The 17,107-nt window shown below is 42.2% G+C and overlaps 1 long non-coding RNA gene across 1 annotated transcript in view; it reads right to left on the bottom strand.

The window, feature by feature from the left end:
- Positions 1–17,107, bottom strand: part of LOC136875791 (uncharacterized) — a 78,975-nt gene that overhangs the window by 29,103 nt on the left and 32,765 nt on the right. Inside the window, exon 2 of the long non-coding RNA XR_010860515.2 lies at positions 4,078–4,256. This is a non-coding gene — a long non-coding RNA (uncharacterized lncRNA). The remainder of the gene's footprint in view (positions 1–4,077; positions 4,257–17,107) is intronic.

Raw genomic sequence — 17,107 nt, forward strand, 5'->3', positions numbered from 1 at the left:
AGTCGTTACGATTTGATTTATATAGATAAGGAATCTGCTCCATGTAAAACACCCTTTGGGCTATGTCCGCTGGACTTAACATGCAAAAGTGACCATTCATGATATCTCCCTTATTAATCCTCCTGACGAAAAAATGCACATAAAAAAAAGGGTTTAGAGGTGGAATTCTATCACGTTTGGTCGATTTCGTCAGGTTGGTCTTGTTCTGTATATATTGTGGAAGAGTAAAATAACCATTTCGGTTCCCTATAAACCACCAGTCCATTCCGGAACATGAAATGTTATTTAAGTTTAAAACCTACCTTTGGACAGGTGGATGCTAAATACAAAGTTTGGTTCGAATGTCTTCAGTAGTTTTCAAGTTGTAAGGAATACGCTTTACACGCACCCGCTCCTGAGTTAAGTCCGATGGGACTTGTACAGAAAAACGGTCCGTTAATGATATCTCCCTTATTAATCCTCGTATCGAAATGATGCACATGAGGAAAAAAATTAGAAATTAATTTCTACCAAGGTAGGTAGATTTCCATTAAGTTTGGTTGTGTATATTTTGTGGAAGTGCAAAATCACTGTTTCGGTTTCGTATAAACCCCCAGTCAGTTCAGGGATTTAGAAACAATATTTGCCCAAAACCTATCGAGGACAGGTGTATTCTAAATGTGAGTCTTGGTGGAAATACATCCAGTAGTTTGTAGCACTCGAGTACATACGGCGTAATTAAGGAAGAAAATAATACAGTTAAGAAAGTTGAAAGTAATAGAAAATGGATTATAACTGAGGATAGCCGGATAACGACAAATATGTAAATGCCAAGTGAATGTATTGGAAAATCAAATGCCCCTCAATAAATTATGCTAGTGTGAGTTATGGATATAATAAAGCGGTAACAGAGGAGAAATTTAGGTCCAGTGATTCTTAGGTAAACAAATAATAAGAAGATGACTAATGGTGTTATTACTTAATCTATTCGAGGGCGGTTATAACATCCAACGATATTCCGCCAATATCCCGCAGATAGGCTGATTGACGCCTCTCTTGCCTTCTACCCAAGGAACAAACACGAATTTAAAAGCATGATGAGGAAAATGGCAATACGTTACTTCCCTGCTGGCATGCAGTCAGAGACGTTGCCATGGTAACCTGTAGTTTCGTTGTCGGTCTGTCGGTCACTCAATGCAGAGCATGATACCAGCGGAAAATTGTAAAATTCTCCGTCATGTGAAGAGTAAGGTAAATTATGAACATAACGAAAGTTGTTTATAATGAAGAGACGTTTCACGTACGGTAAACTAAGTTTACAGAAAATCAATAGTATAAGAGAAAATGGAGGAAAACCATTCGGGTTTTCCTATAAACCCCCCGTCTATTCAAGGATTTTAAAATAATATGCATATCGAAACCTTCCTCGGGATGAGTATACTCTAAATATGAAGTTTGGTTGAGATCTATCCAGCCGTTTCGAAGTGATGGTGGAAAAACCATTCAGGTTTTCCTGTAAACCCCCCGTCTGTTCAAAGATTTTAAAATGATATGCATATCGAAACCTTCCCCGGGATGAGTGTACTCCAAATATGAAGTTTGGTTGTGATCTATCCAGCCGTTTCGACGTGATGGTGGAAAAACCATTCTGGTTTTCTTATAAACCCCCCGTGTATTCAAAGATTTTAAAATGATATGCATATCGAAACCTTCCCCGGGATGAATATACTCTAAATATGAAGTTTGGTTGAGATCTATCCAGCCGTTTCGACGTGATGGTGGAACAGACAAACAGACAAACAGACAGACAAACAGACAAACAGACAAACAGACAAACAGACAAACAAACAGACACGAAACGTAAAAACCACCGATTCGGTCTTGAGTTGACCTAAAACGGATAAATATCTGAAAAATTGGCAAAACAGAAGAAATTACAGACAGCGGACCCCCTACAATTTTATTTATATAGATGAACATGAGTCCGGAAACGCTTTGTTTCCATATTACATCTCATTGTCTCCAACTAATTAATCATGGGAAACACACAAGAAGAGAACGTTTGAATCATGGGGAACATGCACTCTTGGTTATGCCTGGTTACGGTGTCGTTATCCTAGTGTTTTGTTTTGTTTCGTTTCTCATGTCCCTGTTGCCATGCGACTTACGTCATTGCTTGTTTACAGATAACATCAACTGTTCCAGTGATCAGTACGTCCCTGACAAGCACACGGGTTACTACGTAGCCTACGTAGAGTTCATAACAGACTTGGCTAGTGTAATGGGAGTGAACACGAATTCAGATATGGCAGATCCCCATTTGATGTATGGATTAGCAGACGCCAATGGCGCTCGCGCTCGACGTTTGTACCGGAAGAAAATTCCAGGATGAAGGTGCCCCGACAGGAAATCGTTTGAAGCCATTGATCGTCGTCTTAGGGATCATGGGGCATTTCATTCTGATACTCGCGACCGGGGGAGGCCTAGAAGGACAAGGACACCGCAAGAAGAGGCGGCAATTCTTCATGCAGTTGGTGACGACCCTGGTATCAGTACAAGACATGAAGCTGGTTTCAACTTACCCAGAAAAATCTGGTCATCACTTAATCGGATCAGAACTCAACATGGCAGATGCAACTTCTGGAAACACAAGTGGAAGATTACCAGCGATCCTTATTGCGACTGCTCTGATGTGCCTCAGACCGTTCAACATATCGTCACAGAGTGCCCACTCCGAAGATTCAGTGGGACAATAAAGGATATCCATGAGGCCAGTGATGAAGCTGTGAGTTGGCTAACAAAACTGGACATTCAGCTTTAGCAGCAATGCAGATATTGATGAGCTCAAATGTATAAATATAGTTAATAACCAAATTGTAACAATGTATCCTCATGCCATACGAAATAAAATAAATGAAGCTGCAACAATGAATGTTGACCACGTGACGTTACGACGAGTGTTACACGATGACTAGCTGTCTCCATACAATTTAGAGCGTGTGCACCCACTATCCTCAGGTGATTTTCCTCCACGGGTATCCTTCTGCGTATGGTTTATTCAACGAAGTGTCAACTTTAATTTTAATGTAAAGGTACTGTCGTTTAAACGACATCAGACTGTAAATTTTTACAATCGGCATGTATCGGCTGTCGACAATCCGCACGCAACTGTTGTAGATTTTCTGTCGTTGTATGGACCGGGATTGCTGGTAACGGTTTGGTAGGGCCTCACCTTCTTCCACCCGAGGTGAACGGATAAAGTTACCATAATTTCGTAGAGAATGTCCTATATGATCTGTTAGCAGATGTGCCTTAAGCTGTGCGACAAAACATGTACTTCATGCACGATGGATCACCTCCTCATTTTAGTGTTAATGTGTGTCGGCTTCTAAATAACAGAGGCGGTGACAAATGGATAGGTAGAGATGGAAAAATTGCCTGGCCTCCATGCTCTCCGGACATAAACCAACTGGATGTTTATTTGTGAAGACATTTGAAAGCTCTTATGTATAGGAACCCAGTACAAGACTTTCAGAGTCCCCGTGTCCGTACTATGGAAGGCTGCGAAACCATACTCAATACTCCAGGGATACATCAGCGCATCCGAGATTTGGTATTACGGCGGGTTGAAGCGTGTATCAATGCTCACGGAGGGCATATTGTACATCCCCTGTGAGAAAGCGTTGCATGTGGCATGCTGGTAAGTTCTGTTCTGATCAATGAGTTGGAGGCAATAAGGTCTAACATGGAAACAAAGCGTTTCCGGACCCATTTTCATATAACAGAATTTCTTCGTCTATGTGTAAGGAATGTGTTCTGCAATTTTTGCCGTACATTGCTGTTACACCCTGTATTTCCTACCAAATATGATAAATCTGCTTCAAATTTCGTTGCAATGTCTTCGTTACTGTTACAATAATTAAAGAAATGCCTTGTTAGGTAGCGAGTGGAATATTCTGTATACTACACTCAATGTGGTAACGTAGTTACTTGACAACATAAATACGAAATAAATTAAAATCCAAATGCATTATTCCAGAAAAATAATAAGAAAAATTATCAGACGTTTCTCAAAGTAAGTGTAATTTATTGTTTAACCTGTCGATTTTCTGGCCTCTCATCATGAATTTCCTCCACCGATGTTTTGTGGGTGCCCAACATCACTGCTGTGCTCTTCATCCTCATGGACTCAAATATTTCAGAGGAGTTGTCGTCCAGAAACTCGTAACTTTCCTCTGCATGGTCGTCTATAGCGATGGTTACCACCTCATGAAATTCTGAAAATAAATGACAATATATTACTGTTCGTCAAATTTTATAGTTTATTGTGTGTAACATCTTTCTGTGAGTCGACCATGTGCTATCACAGAGAGGATAAACAATACTACACTGGTGACTAAGAGGAGAAAATATTACTGGCAGAAAAGCAAGAAGAAGATTTTATAAATTTGGAAAAGTTTAGTCACAAAAAATGCAAAGTGAACCACGGAAAGGAGGGTCCACACTCGTGGATTATTAATACATTATTAGACACTCCGTAACAAGAAAGCCTAGAAAATTACATTTTACAGATTAAGCTAAGAGAAAACCTAGACTAAAATTAAGTAAACGCGGCCCAACCCTAAGATCCAGATCAATAAGGTCCAAGATTGCTTCTATTTAGAGGGGGAGATGGGTGATGATTGGTTGACCTAATTTGAAATCACAGTAGTGGCTTAATAATAATGATAATCAATCAATCAAACAATCAGCTCTATCTGAATTTGGGACAGTCGCCTAGGTAGTAGGTTCCCTACATGTTTCTTACCTTGCCTTTTCGAAACTAATTGCAAAGAATTTGAAATGTTATTGAACGTTTCCCTTGTCCGACTCGTTGGCTGAATGGTCAGCATACTAGCCTTCGGTTCAGAGGGTCCCGGGTTCGATTCCCGGCCGGGTCGGGGATTTTAATCGCTTGTGATTAATTCTTCTGGCTCGGGGACTGGGTGTATATGTCCGTCCCAACACTCTCCTCATCATATTCAGACAACATACTACACTACCAACCACCACAGAAACACGCAATAGTGCTTACATCCCTCCATAGAGGGTTGGCGTGAGGAAGGGCATCCGGCCGTAAAAACAGGGCCAAATCCACATGTGCGACGCAGTTCGCACCCGCGACCCCACAGGCGTGGGAAAAGCGGCAGGAAAAGAAGAAGAAGATTGAACGTTTCCCTTGGTAAATTTTTGCAATCCCTAACTCATCTCCCCATAAACGAATATTTGCCCCAATTTGTCCTCTTGAATTCCAACTGTACCTTCATAATTTGACTCTTCCTACTTTTAAAAACACCACTCACACCGTCTCACATTTGTCTACTGATGTCATTCCACGCCACCACGCCATCTCTCCACTGACAGTTTGGAACATTCCACTTCGTTGGCCCAAACTTTGTAACGTCTTCGTAACACTACTCTTCTGTCGGAAATCACCCAGAACAATCTGAACTGCATTTCTTTGGAATTTTTCAGTTCTGGAATCAAGTAACCCTGGAGAGGTTCCCATACACTGGAACCATACTCTAGTTGGGGTCTTACCAGAGACTTATATGCCCTCTCCTTTACATCCTTACTACAACCCCTAAATACCCTCATACTCTTTATTTAAAATACTGTTTATATGTGACAACGTAGAAATAGATGAAATAAGCAATCAAGTCCAACCTCTACCAGGTACAATTGAAGCCATGAATTCCAAAACAGCACAAGTCCATATTTTGACGCTATATGAGTTATGGGTATCGTTGAAATCGTCTCGTCGTAAGCTTTCACGTGACAATCAGAAAAGCACAAAATATCCGTTTTGTGCACATCTGTTTTGAGCAATGATAATCATCTCAAAGTATATAGTACTATTCATTAACGCACAGCATTGGCCATACTTTGAGCGTCTACCACATTATGGAAACTCTGACAATGATAATGCCGCCGCAGAAAGTGACGCCTAGGAATCAGACTGAACATTTTTTAGGGTCATGTATTTATTAATATCTTTGTCAATATGTTTCCCCCAAAATTAAACTCTTCCCATGTATTTGTATGCAACCAAACAGACGTTAATAAAAGTAGTATAAAAAAGAAATCCAATGATTTCCAAAACAGCTTAAAAACACCGTTTTTATATATTTTTAAAATTCTGGCACCGTTCATAGTTTTGATATAATATTTTGCAGGACTCATACGCCTTGTAATATCTGTGCATAAAAAAATCAAAGGAATAGCTTTAGTAGGTTTAAGGATATACAAAAGAAACATGTTTTTCTCAAAACACTGATGAGTAGACTTCTGCTGTTATGAAATTCACGACTTCAATTGTCTGCTAAACAGTCGTCATACCAAGGCCCTAGGTGGCACTCCAAACCAAAAATAGCGACATCTGCTAATAAACTTGAAAATTATGTTATTTTCATTACGTTCAGACAGTATCCGCGAGACTTAATCACATTTAGGCGTTCTACCACTAGGGAGAGGCCGTACACTTGTTACAGCAACAATATTTTGTGTATTCTTTCAACCTTTCTCTTTCGAATAACCCATGCCCCGTTTGGATATCTCTCATTATTTCGGAGCTATAAGAAAATGCTTGGTATACACAATTTCACTGCATAGCTGCCAGCAGTAGAGTTCGTCACCTGCCCCCCTAACCCCCTCCCGCCACACACGCATACCACTCCCTAACGGTTTATAAGCCGTTTCACATCAAGCATATTTTTCCAATCCGTTTTCCTTCTTTTCTTCCTGATGAATCATAATATTTCACATAGTGTATAACCGTGTCCTGATACTGGGTCGGGCTCGAACACTTGGCGCTGTGGCGGCACCGTTCCTCACTTTCCCCATGTAGCGGTGGGGTGTGTCAGAGACAGTAAAGCAGGGTCGTAACCTTAGGGCCTGCACAGTCTGCAATGCAGGAGGGCCAGGACTTTTAAGGGCCTTAAAGTCGCCTCTGTACGAAAATGGTCTAGGTGGTTTTGTGCAATCAGTCGAAATAGTTCTTCTTTTTTTTTTGGCAATAATTTGTACGTATGGGAATTGCAACTTACTGTAGTTGTATCTAGCAGCAGTTATGTAAAGGTACAGCTGTAAAAAAGTAGTTACCCTTGCCGTCTCTCACAACACTGCGACACGTTCTTCAGGAAAGACCTGCACCAAATTATTTTAAAATAATGAAAATTGATACGAAAATATCATATTTTAGCTAGGAAATGATCTTTCTTGATATGCACAAATTGTTGTTACTCATTTATTCGACAACAGTGTATAACGCCAGTAGGAAGGTGTAGTAACAATTAGTCAGCTCAATTTCGAACGGGCTCTCTTTGCACGAAGTTAATAACAGGTTTATTAGTTGTGCGGTTTGATTTTTTCAACCCCTTTTTATTTAAATTCATTCGCATGTATTTCTGTGTTATAATCGAGTAAATTATTGTAACCGAGACTTCGGTATCGGCTACACAGTATAGTTCTGTAGTTACTGAAAAATGAAACAATTGAAGTTAAGTTTGAAATTCTAACTGGTTCACGGTTGGCAGTTCAGCAGTTTAGCCGTTAAACCACAGACACAGTCAAATAAAACCTGTTAAAACGAATGTTTAATAGTCTTACAATAACAAATGGCCTAATCCCTTTGTTCATAAACCTTGACAATATATTGCATTAATTCTACATGCTGTAATTACATTTGTATTAAATAATTTATAGGTTTTACATTTTATTTGAGGGGCCCGAATTTTAATTTTGGCAGACAATCACCCAAGTGGTAGATTCCCTATCTGTGGTTTTCCTAGCCTTTCCTTAAACGGTTGAAAACAAATTGGAAATTTATGGAACATCTCCCTTGGTAAGTTATTCCAATCTCTTACTCCCCTTCCAATAAATTAATATTTGCCCCAATTTCCTTCTTGAATTCCAACCTTATCTTCATATTGTGATATTTCCTACTTTTAAAGACTCCACTCAAACTTATACGTCTACTGATGTCATTCCACACCATGTCTCCGCTGACAGCTCGAGCAGCTCGTCTCCTTTCTCCCAAGTCTTCGCAGCCCAAAATTTGTAACACTTTGTAACGCTACTCTTTTGTCGGAAATCTCCCAGAACAAATCGAGCTGCTTTTCTTTTAATTTTTTCCAGTTCTTGAATCAAGTAATCCTGGTGAGCGTCCCATACACACATATACCAGAGACTTATAATGCCCTCTCCTTCACGTCCTTAATACAACCCCTAAACACCTTCATAACCATGTAACCATGCCCACAAATCTGTATTCTGTATTTACAATCATAGTTATATGATTACCCCAAAGAAGATGTTCCCTTATATTAACACCTAACTACTTACGGTAATCCCCATAAGGAACTTTCACCCCATCGACCCATTATTTAAAACTGAGAGGACTTTTCTTATTTGTGAAACTCACGTGGGGAACAAGTTGATTAGCATAATGTGTGATATAATTAAGACTTTCCAAATGCAGAAATTGTTATTTTAAAAACAAATTAAAGCTAGAAGCCAGCGGTTCTCTTTCAATCATCGCAGTTAAGCAACATTGGGCGTCGTCAGTACTTGGATGGGTGACCACATGAGAACTCCACGTGCCGTTGGATAAATTACCTTGTTAGGGGCGCCAGGCCGAGGCGGTAAAAGAGTTCTTGGTTCGTCCGGAAGGACGTGGGTTCGATTCCCCATCAGGAAGTCATAAAATTTCAGAAACGAGAGGTGTACATGGCTCTGAGGTTCACTAAGCCTACACCAAAATTGAGTACGAGGTTAATTCCTGGGGACAAAGGTGGCCGGGAGTGGAGCTAACCACTCTTCCTCGCCAAATGCCGAGGTTACGAATAGTGGAAGCATTTACTTTCCACCCCTTTCAGGGCCTTTATAGCCAGTATGGAGATGACTTTGCTCTTTCTTTCTTTTTACTTTTAAAGGCGGAAATTTTGACAATTTTCCTTCATTAAAATCATCAAATTTGCCTAATGACAAAAGTCTCGGAGAATACCTGATGTCGTTCCAGAAATTGTACGATGAATTCAACGCACGGTTCAAAGAAATTACGGCAACTCAACTTTAAATATTTATGATGCCACTTGCAATGCGTCCTAAAAAGTAATCATATTTCCAAACAGAGCTGATAAAATTACAGTCCTGAACGACAGGTACGCGTACTACCACTACAGCGGTGATTTAATGTTCATCCACAGGGATTTCAGGAACTTCATGCACTTGTCTTGAAAGTTACGCGATTGATGTGTACAACTTATGCATACGAACAGATGTTTTAAGTTATGAATTTAAATACAAGCGAAACCATGACTTCTATGTGTGATGTTGCCTTAAAGGCCGTACCTTAGAAACTGAGTGTAACCAATATTGATACATTAGTTGAGGCAAAACGATGTCAACAAGGCACACATAACGAAGGGACACAAGGGACACACCACAACACACACACCGTCATCACCCACAAACCTCTTCTTGTGGACATCTAAATCTCCACATCAACGCTGCACTTTTTTGGCTGGCCAGGTGCCGCATCAACTCTACTTTGCACCTCGCCAGCGCCAATAAAGCACATAGGCCTGATATCGCGAAGGAAGTCGACCTTACCTTCAATATCCTCACCTGCAATATCAACGGTGTTGATCCAACCATTTCGGAAGATATCATAAGCCAGCTTCGCTCCGCCGGCATCCCCGTGGACTATGCATACCGGTTGCTGGACGGCTACACCTCATCAGCATCACCGAAGATCCTTCTATACCGACCTACGTTGGACGCCTGGAAGCGCCTCATCGCCACCGGAGTGACCATTCGTCACCGTTTTTAACAAGTGGAGCCTACTCCCAAACCCATACTAGCTCAGCTCTCCGCCGACCCAAGTATCCTGCCCGTAGTAAACGCGTTTCCACTTCAGACCTCGCAACAGCTGACACCGCCCTCCTCTTCCTCTCACCACACAACTACCACAACCTCGACCTTTACGACATCAGCCTTTACCCCATCCCACAATCTCATCACTACAATAAAGACATGCCATCCGTCACCCATTGTGATATCATCCCCTCCTCTTTCCACCACCCCCGAGCAATCTCATCTCCAGTAACTCCCTGAAACCCCCCTGGATTCCACTGCAGGAGCGCCGCCATCGCCTTTCCACGAGAACGCCGCAGCTGCCGCCGATCTACCATCAGCACATCACACCACGTATAGCTGCGTGCTCCGCGGCCATCTCAGCTCGCACAATTCTTCACCAACTTCAGGCAGAAGGAATCCCTGTCCGACGAGTTTTTTCGAATTATGAATGCATCTGGCCCGACATATATGGTCCGTCTCCAACTCCCGACAGTTCAAGATGTTCAACGGCTGATTAAAAATGGCGCATATATCTACAACCACCGCTACAGTGTGGAGCCATCAATCTCTCCACCCCAACCAGTTCGACACTCCCTCAGCAACACTCCTCGATGCCCCCGGCCAGCCCCATCTTTTCAACCTAGTCCACCCCTTCCCATGCCTAGTTTCCTTCCCCTCACACCTTTGACGCTAGACCTTCTCCGATTCCTCACATCTTCCCTCTGCAATCTTACTACAACCTAGCACATCCTCACCCTCCATCTCCAACCTGGAATCGTCGTATAAACTCCACATCTCGTGTACATCTTATATGACTTTGTACCTCTTTCCAATAAAGCTTTGTGTTCAAAAACTTTAAAAACTAGGCCTCTGCCAGTTACCACCTACCGCCACATCTCGCCGGTGCAGCAGCCGGGGCCGACCTGGACCCTGGCGACACCTCAGTTGGAAAGGCCTGGGGTTGGGGATGAGGCGAGACGAAATTGATGATGATGGTGTTTGTTGCTTAAAGGGGCCTAGCAGCTAGGTCATCGTCCCTTAATGCCACGAGGTAAAGGAAATGAAAATGAAAATTTCAAAATATGTCCACTGACTAGAGTCTAAAACGAATGCCGATGAAAAAATGATCGTGAAACAAAAACAGTCAATGAATCCTATTCACAATGCCTTCATTACTGGGATCATGCTCGTTATCAAAAGGGGTCCAAAATCCAGGTCACCGGATCCTTATGATGGTACTAATCACTGGTAAACCAGAACCATGGTGTTCCTGCTATAGTGGTACTAATCACCGGTAACGTAGACCCATGGTGTTTGTCGCATGGAGGTACTAATCACGGGCGCCGATATTCCCGTGGAGTTCCCCACTTAGTGAAACTAATCAGAGGCCACATATACGCATGGTGTTGCTCACATAGTGCTACTAATCATAGGCAATGAAGACCCACGGTGTATCACACATAATGCTAACCCCACAGGCAACACAAAACCCATGGTGTTCCTCACATGATGGCATTACTCTCAGGCAACGCAGACCTATGATTTTCATCACAGTGGTACTTATCAAGGGCGCCAGTCAAACCTGTGGTTTTTCTCGCAAAGTGGTGCGACCACAGTCAACGTAGACCCATGGTTATCCTTTCAAGGTGGTACTAGTCCCAAGTAATGTCGACCAATGGCGTTCCCCACGTAATGGTACTAATCCCATGGTTCTACTGACATCATCCCTTGGTCACCCCTTTTAGTCACCTCTTACGACAGGCTGGGAATACCACGAGTGTATTCTTCGTCTGCGTCCCCCACCCTCTGGGGGTTGTGTGTTGGGGCCGCGAGAGCTATTTTATATCGCTCTAAAGTGCCGGCAAGTTGGTTAGAACCCCGCTATCCCCCACCTAGGACGCGCCACGTGGGAGTATCACCTCTCCCCCTGTTACGCCAGCGTAGTAAGTTCGTGGGAGATGAAATTATTTGGCATGTTTTCCTAACGTGAACCTCAGCTGAGGAGCTGTTAAAGAAGGAACGAATGAAACTAAATGAAATTGGGTAACGAGGTAGAAGGACTCGGCTGAGGCCTAAGAATACGACCTCTCCAGTCAATTTCCTGGAAGTGAAAAGCGACAGCAGGGAAAACCATTCTCAGGACCTTAGACGGTGGGGTTCTAACCCGTTCGTGTCCCAAATGTAGAGCTTGGCTTCACAGCCATAGCGCGTCAACACGTGCGGCTTCTCCGCTCGGTAAAATTTTATTTTTTTATATTGAAATGAAATTTGTATATGGATGTGAAATTCTATTAGAATTGTTGTTTGTTTGCATACGTTTCTCTATAGACAGCGTTCGAAGAACATTTTGACAATTTCAGGGTAAATTGATACAGAAATATATGTAGGCCTACTTTGTATATTTCACTTATTGTAGCACTGTATTATGGTATTTTCTACTCGTTAATTCTAATAACAACTGCTCTATAATTTTATTGTAAACTTTATTAGCCTAGACAAATTTTTACCCTGTATAGGGTACATCAAATTTTATAACTCAAATTTCTTGGTATGACTGAAGAAAAAACCAGCCTTTGAAAACAATTATTAAATAAACATAAGTCACAAAGCAATACCTGAAGTTGGCCTATATTTTGAAAGGGTAATCGTGTACAAAAACACGTCCTCCTACTGTAATAGCCGCTCTGTCGTTCACAAGGCATGTGCTGTAACGAGTACACAACTGCAATCACCTGTCGTTCACAAGGCATGTGCTGTAACGAGTACACAACTGCAATCACCTGTCGTTCACAAGGCATGTGCTGTAATGAGTACACAACTGCAATCACCTGTCGTTCACAAGGCATGTGCTGTAACGAGTACACAACTGCAATCACCTGTCGTTCACAAGGCATGTGCTGTAACGAGTACACAACTGCAATCACCTGTCGTTCACAAGGCATGTGCTGTAACGAGTACGCAACTGCAAGCACCTGTCGTTCACAAGGCATGTGCTGTAACGAGTACACAACTGCAAGCACCCAAGCAACGAACTCTCGCTTGGATTTTCATACACTCTCGTTTTGTTACAAAAGTGTTGCATTGCATTCTGAACTCATGGCATGTTGAACAGAATATTTAAAAGTCTACTGATAGATTTGAAGAATGAGACTACAGTTCCTAAATTTCTCAGTTAAAAATCTGCTTCTGACCCAGGTTTATATAAGACAAAAAAGTTCTTTTTTTGTCTCTTCTAGCATCCTTTGAAGCTGGAGTATTGAATTTTGCAGTAGATTACATTTTAGGTATCAAGAACACAATGAAAATGAAATGGCGTATGGCTTTTAGTGCCGGGATTGTCCGAGGACATGTTCGGCTCGCCAAGTGCAGGTCTTTTTTTTGATTTGACACCCGTAGGTGACCTGCGCGTCGTGATGAGGATGAAATGATGATGAGAACGACACATACACCCAGCCCTCGAGCCGGCGAAATTAACCAATGATGGTTAAAATTCCCGACCCTACCGGGAATCGAACCCGGGACCCCTCTGACCAAAGGCCACCACGCTAACCATATAGCCATGGAGCCGGACAAGAACACAATATACACGATTAAATGATAAGGCTTATTGTCACAATAATAATGAAATGGCGTATGGCTTTTAGTGCCGGGAGTGTCCGAGGACATGTTCGGCTCGCCAGATGCAGGTCTTTTGATTTGACACCCGTAGGTGACCTGCGCGTCGTGATGAGGATGAAATGATGATGATGATGACGACACATACACCCAGCCCCCGTGCCAGCGAAATTAACCAATTAAGGTTAAAATTCCCGACCCTGCCGGGAATCGAACCCGGGACTCCTGTGACCAAAGACCAGCACGCTAACCACTTAGCCATGGAGCCGGACATACCACTAATTAATTTAACAGCTTTTGAAGATGCCAAGACGAGAATTTGTGCCTCAGATGTTTTGTCCCGATAAATATCGGCATGAGGCTGGCGTATTTGAGCACCTCCAAATACCGTTGGACTGAGATTGCATTGAACCCGTAAGTTTGGACTCCGAAAACCAGCATTCTACCATCGGAATCACTCAACCAGGCACCTAGAATGGAGCAAGATACGGAAATATTTAAATGAACAGTCAGTAATAGAATTGTTTGCATAATGTTTGAAGTCCTCCCTTCTATGGGGTAGATAACGCTCTGTTTAGCTGTACAAAACACTCAGGTGTTCCTCCTGAACATTTTATTGCTTGTTCTCTTCCAGAAACAGAATAAATAAACACGCGAGGCGAGAGTAATAAAACAGTTTTACGACAGAAGGAATCTCGGCGGTGCTTATTCACGAAATCCTGTTCAAGGAATAATAATGTTGTTATGCACAGATTCTGTCGTTGGCTTTATCTACTGTACGGCCCAACAGTCTGCGTTTCCACCTACGGCTAAGGTAGCATTTGTCAAGGCATAAAGGAAATTCAAAGATTCACTGTTATGATAATATAATTCTCATCTTGCCGGCGTATGTTGTACTAAGTGCGATGAGAGTTTTTTTTTAATAGTCCTATTTGTTGATAATTAACGTAAACATCCAGCTACATTTATTTTAAATGAGTGCTGTGTAGGTTCTGTCCTCAACCTTAAGGCTGGCTGGATTCTGAACAGCTCCACCATCAGCTGTCATCCCCCTCTGGGTTCGGGGTGGTAGAGTAACACCTACAGTATCCCCTGTCTGTGTAGGGGGCGACTAAAAGTGGCCCAGGGGATCTCAACTTGAGAGCGTGGGTTGGCGACCACGGAGCCCTTAGTTGAGTCTTAGCATTGCTTCCGCTTACTTGTGCCAGGTTCCTCACTTTCATCTGTCCTATCCGACCTTCCTTAGTTAACTTTTGTTTTTTTCCGATGCCGACGGTATTAAAGTATTAACAATAATAAGTGTACTTGCTTTACGTCACACTAACTACGGTTTTCGTAGACGCCGTGGTGTCGGAAATTCATCCCGCGGGAGTTCTTTTACGTGCCACTAAATCTACCGGCACGAAGCTGACGTATTTGAGCATCTCCAAATACCGCCGGACTGAGCCAGGATCGAACCTGCCAAGTTGGGGTCAGATGGCCAGCGCCACTCAGCCGGGCTACGGAGTCTTTCACGTTCACGCCCTTCGTGGACTTGGTCTTTCTTTGGCCGATATCTCCATTTTTGAAGTGTCGGGCGCCTTCAATATTTTCTCTCTGATTTGTGTTACATAGAGGATGGTTGCCTAGTTGCACTTCGTCTTAAAACAATAATCACCACCACCACCATCACTGAAGTGGCATACTAAGAAAATGAGGAGTGAGGCCGTTTCCCGTTGCTTTCCTCATTGAGCCAGTAGTTTGCTATTACATATCAGTCGGCCAAGCCCACTGAAATGCATGCACCAACCGACCCATTCGTATCAGGGACTGGCTGCAGAAGGAATGGCATTACTAGCATCGCTCATACCTCAGTCAATTTCATGTTGTCAAAGCCAACGATAAGTCTGAGACAGATCAATGCATGTAACAAAATTGCTCTAGCCCACGCCAGAGCATATAGTGTACTGTAAATATTATGTTTCGCCAGCAAAGGCATATTTCAAATGAATATTTCTAAATTCCTGTTAATATGAATTATTGTTTCTTCTGAAGAATCTGAAAGAAAAATTCACTAACACAATAAATCAGCTTGTGCCCGCAAAGTGAACAACACACCAAGGCTTAACAATGACGTTCAGATGAACAAAAAAGCCAGCATAAAAGAAAAATTCACTAACACAACAAATCAGCTTGTGCCTGTAAAGTGAACAACACATCAAGGCTTAACAATGACGTTCAGATGAACAAAAAAGCCAGCATAAAACAGATAATATGTAATCCAATAAATTATGTTTCACCTGAGATACTAAAGGAGGGGCTGCCTGGCCGAGGCGGTAAAGGCGTGCTCGGTTCGCCCGGAAGGACGTGGGTTCGAATCCCCGTCAGGAAATCGTAAAATTTAAGAAATGAGATTTCCACTTCCGGAGGTGCCTATGGCCCTGAGGTTCACTCAGCCTACACCAAAAATGAGTACCAGGTTAATTCCTGGGGGCAAAGGCGGCCGGGCGTAGAGCTAACCACTCTACCCCATCAGTGCCGAGGTTACGGATAGTGGAAGCCTTTACCTTCCACCCCTCCAAGGGCCTTCATGGCCTGTACGGAGAAGACTTTGACTTTGCTTTGAGATACTAAAGGTACATATCTCTGCCCTCTGAGGCTAGGAGGGTGGGTATCGATGTCACCAACTGCTGTTCATGTTTGGATGTGCGAGAGTCTTGTCACCGTCGAATGGTGAAGTATAATGTTATCTGAGTACGGGACATGCCTTCTATTTTAGTCGGGAGAAGAAGGAAGATGCGAGGCGTATCTAGAAGAAAGCTCTCCTCTTAATTACAACACATTCGATGTTTCTATGCTCCAAATATTTTACGCATGATCGTCTCTGCTTCTTGAACACTAATGTCAAGAGAGCTGATATTTTGGAGAATACTTCGGAGTATTGTCTACTATCTGAACTTCGCTACTTTATTTAATTACAGCCCCGTAACATATAGTAATATGTAGAACACTCGGAGACTGTACTGTTCTGAGAACTAATTTAATGAATTACATATTTTGTGAAACATTCAGCACATAATCATAATTTTATCTCTTTAAGGAGACCTCTGCCATAATCTGTCTGATGTGGGTGGATTCGAATGATCGAATCACGAGTTTTAACAAAGGTTCATGAGTTTCATTTCTTCAATATGAATTACATATTAACATTAATAGAACATTTTCAATGAGCATTCAACTGAAAATACAACGTAGAGATTTAGACAAAAGCTCATTTACAGGTGTAATTGGCCAAAAATTCAATGACACCTTCGCTGGTTTCCGTTGAGTACCACCACATATGGCATGCTGCTCAGTTTTCCGCAAGACCTTCGCAATCAAAAATAAATCACGTACGGAAAATATGCGAATGTGACGTATTCGTTTATTTGTAGTACGCCAAAAACGAATAGTAGAAAGAAAATGGCAATGTATAGTTACGAATAAGACACATTCGCTACTTTGTTGTGGCCACTCTAAGAAAAAAATCTCATACTCGTTCAAGTGCAAGGGTTCGTTGTAGCTCTTCAGTGACAGCTACTGTTATGAGATCCGTGACCTACAATGGAATGTGAAAATGTCAAAAATATATGATTGT

Source organism: Anabrus simplex, chromosome 6 (assembly GCF_040414725.1).
Source record: "Anabrus simplex isolate iqAnaSimp1 chromosome 6, ASM4041472v1, whole genome shotgun sequence".
NCBI lineage: Eukaryota > Metazoa > Arthropoda > Insecta > Orthoptera > Tettigoniidae > Anabrus > Anabrus simplex.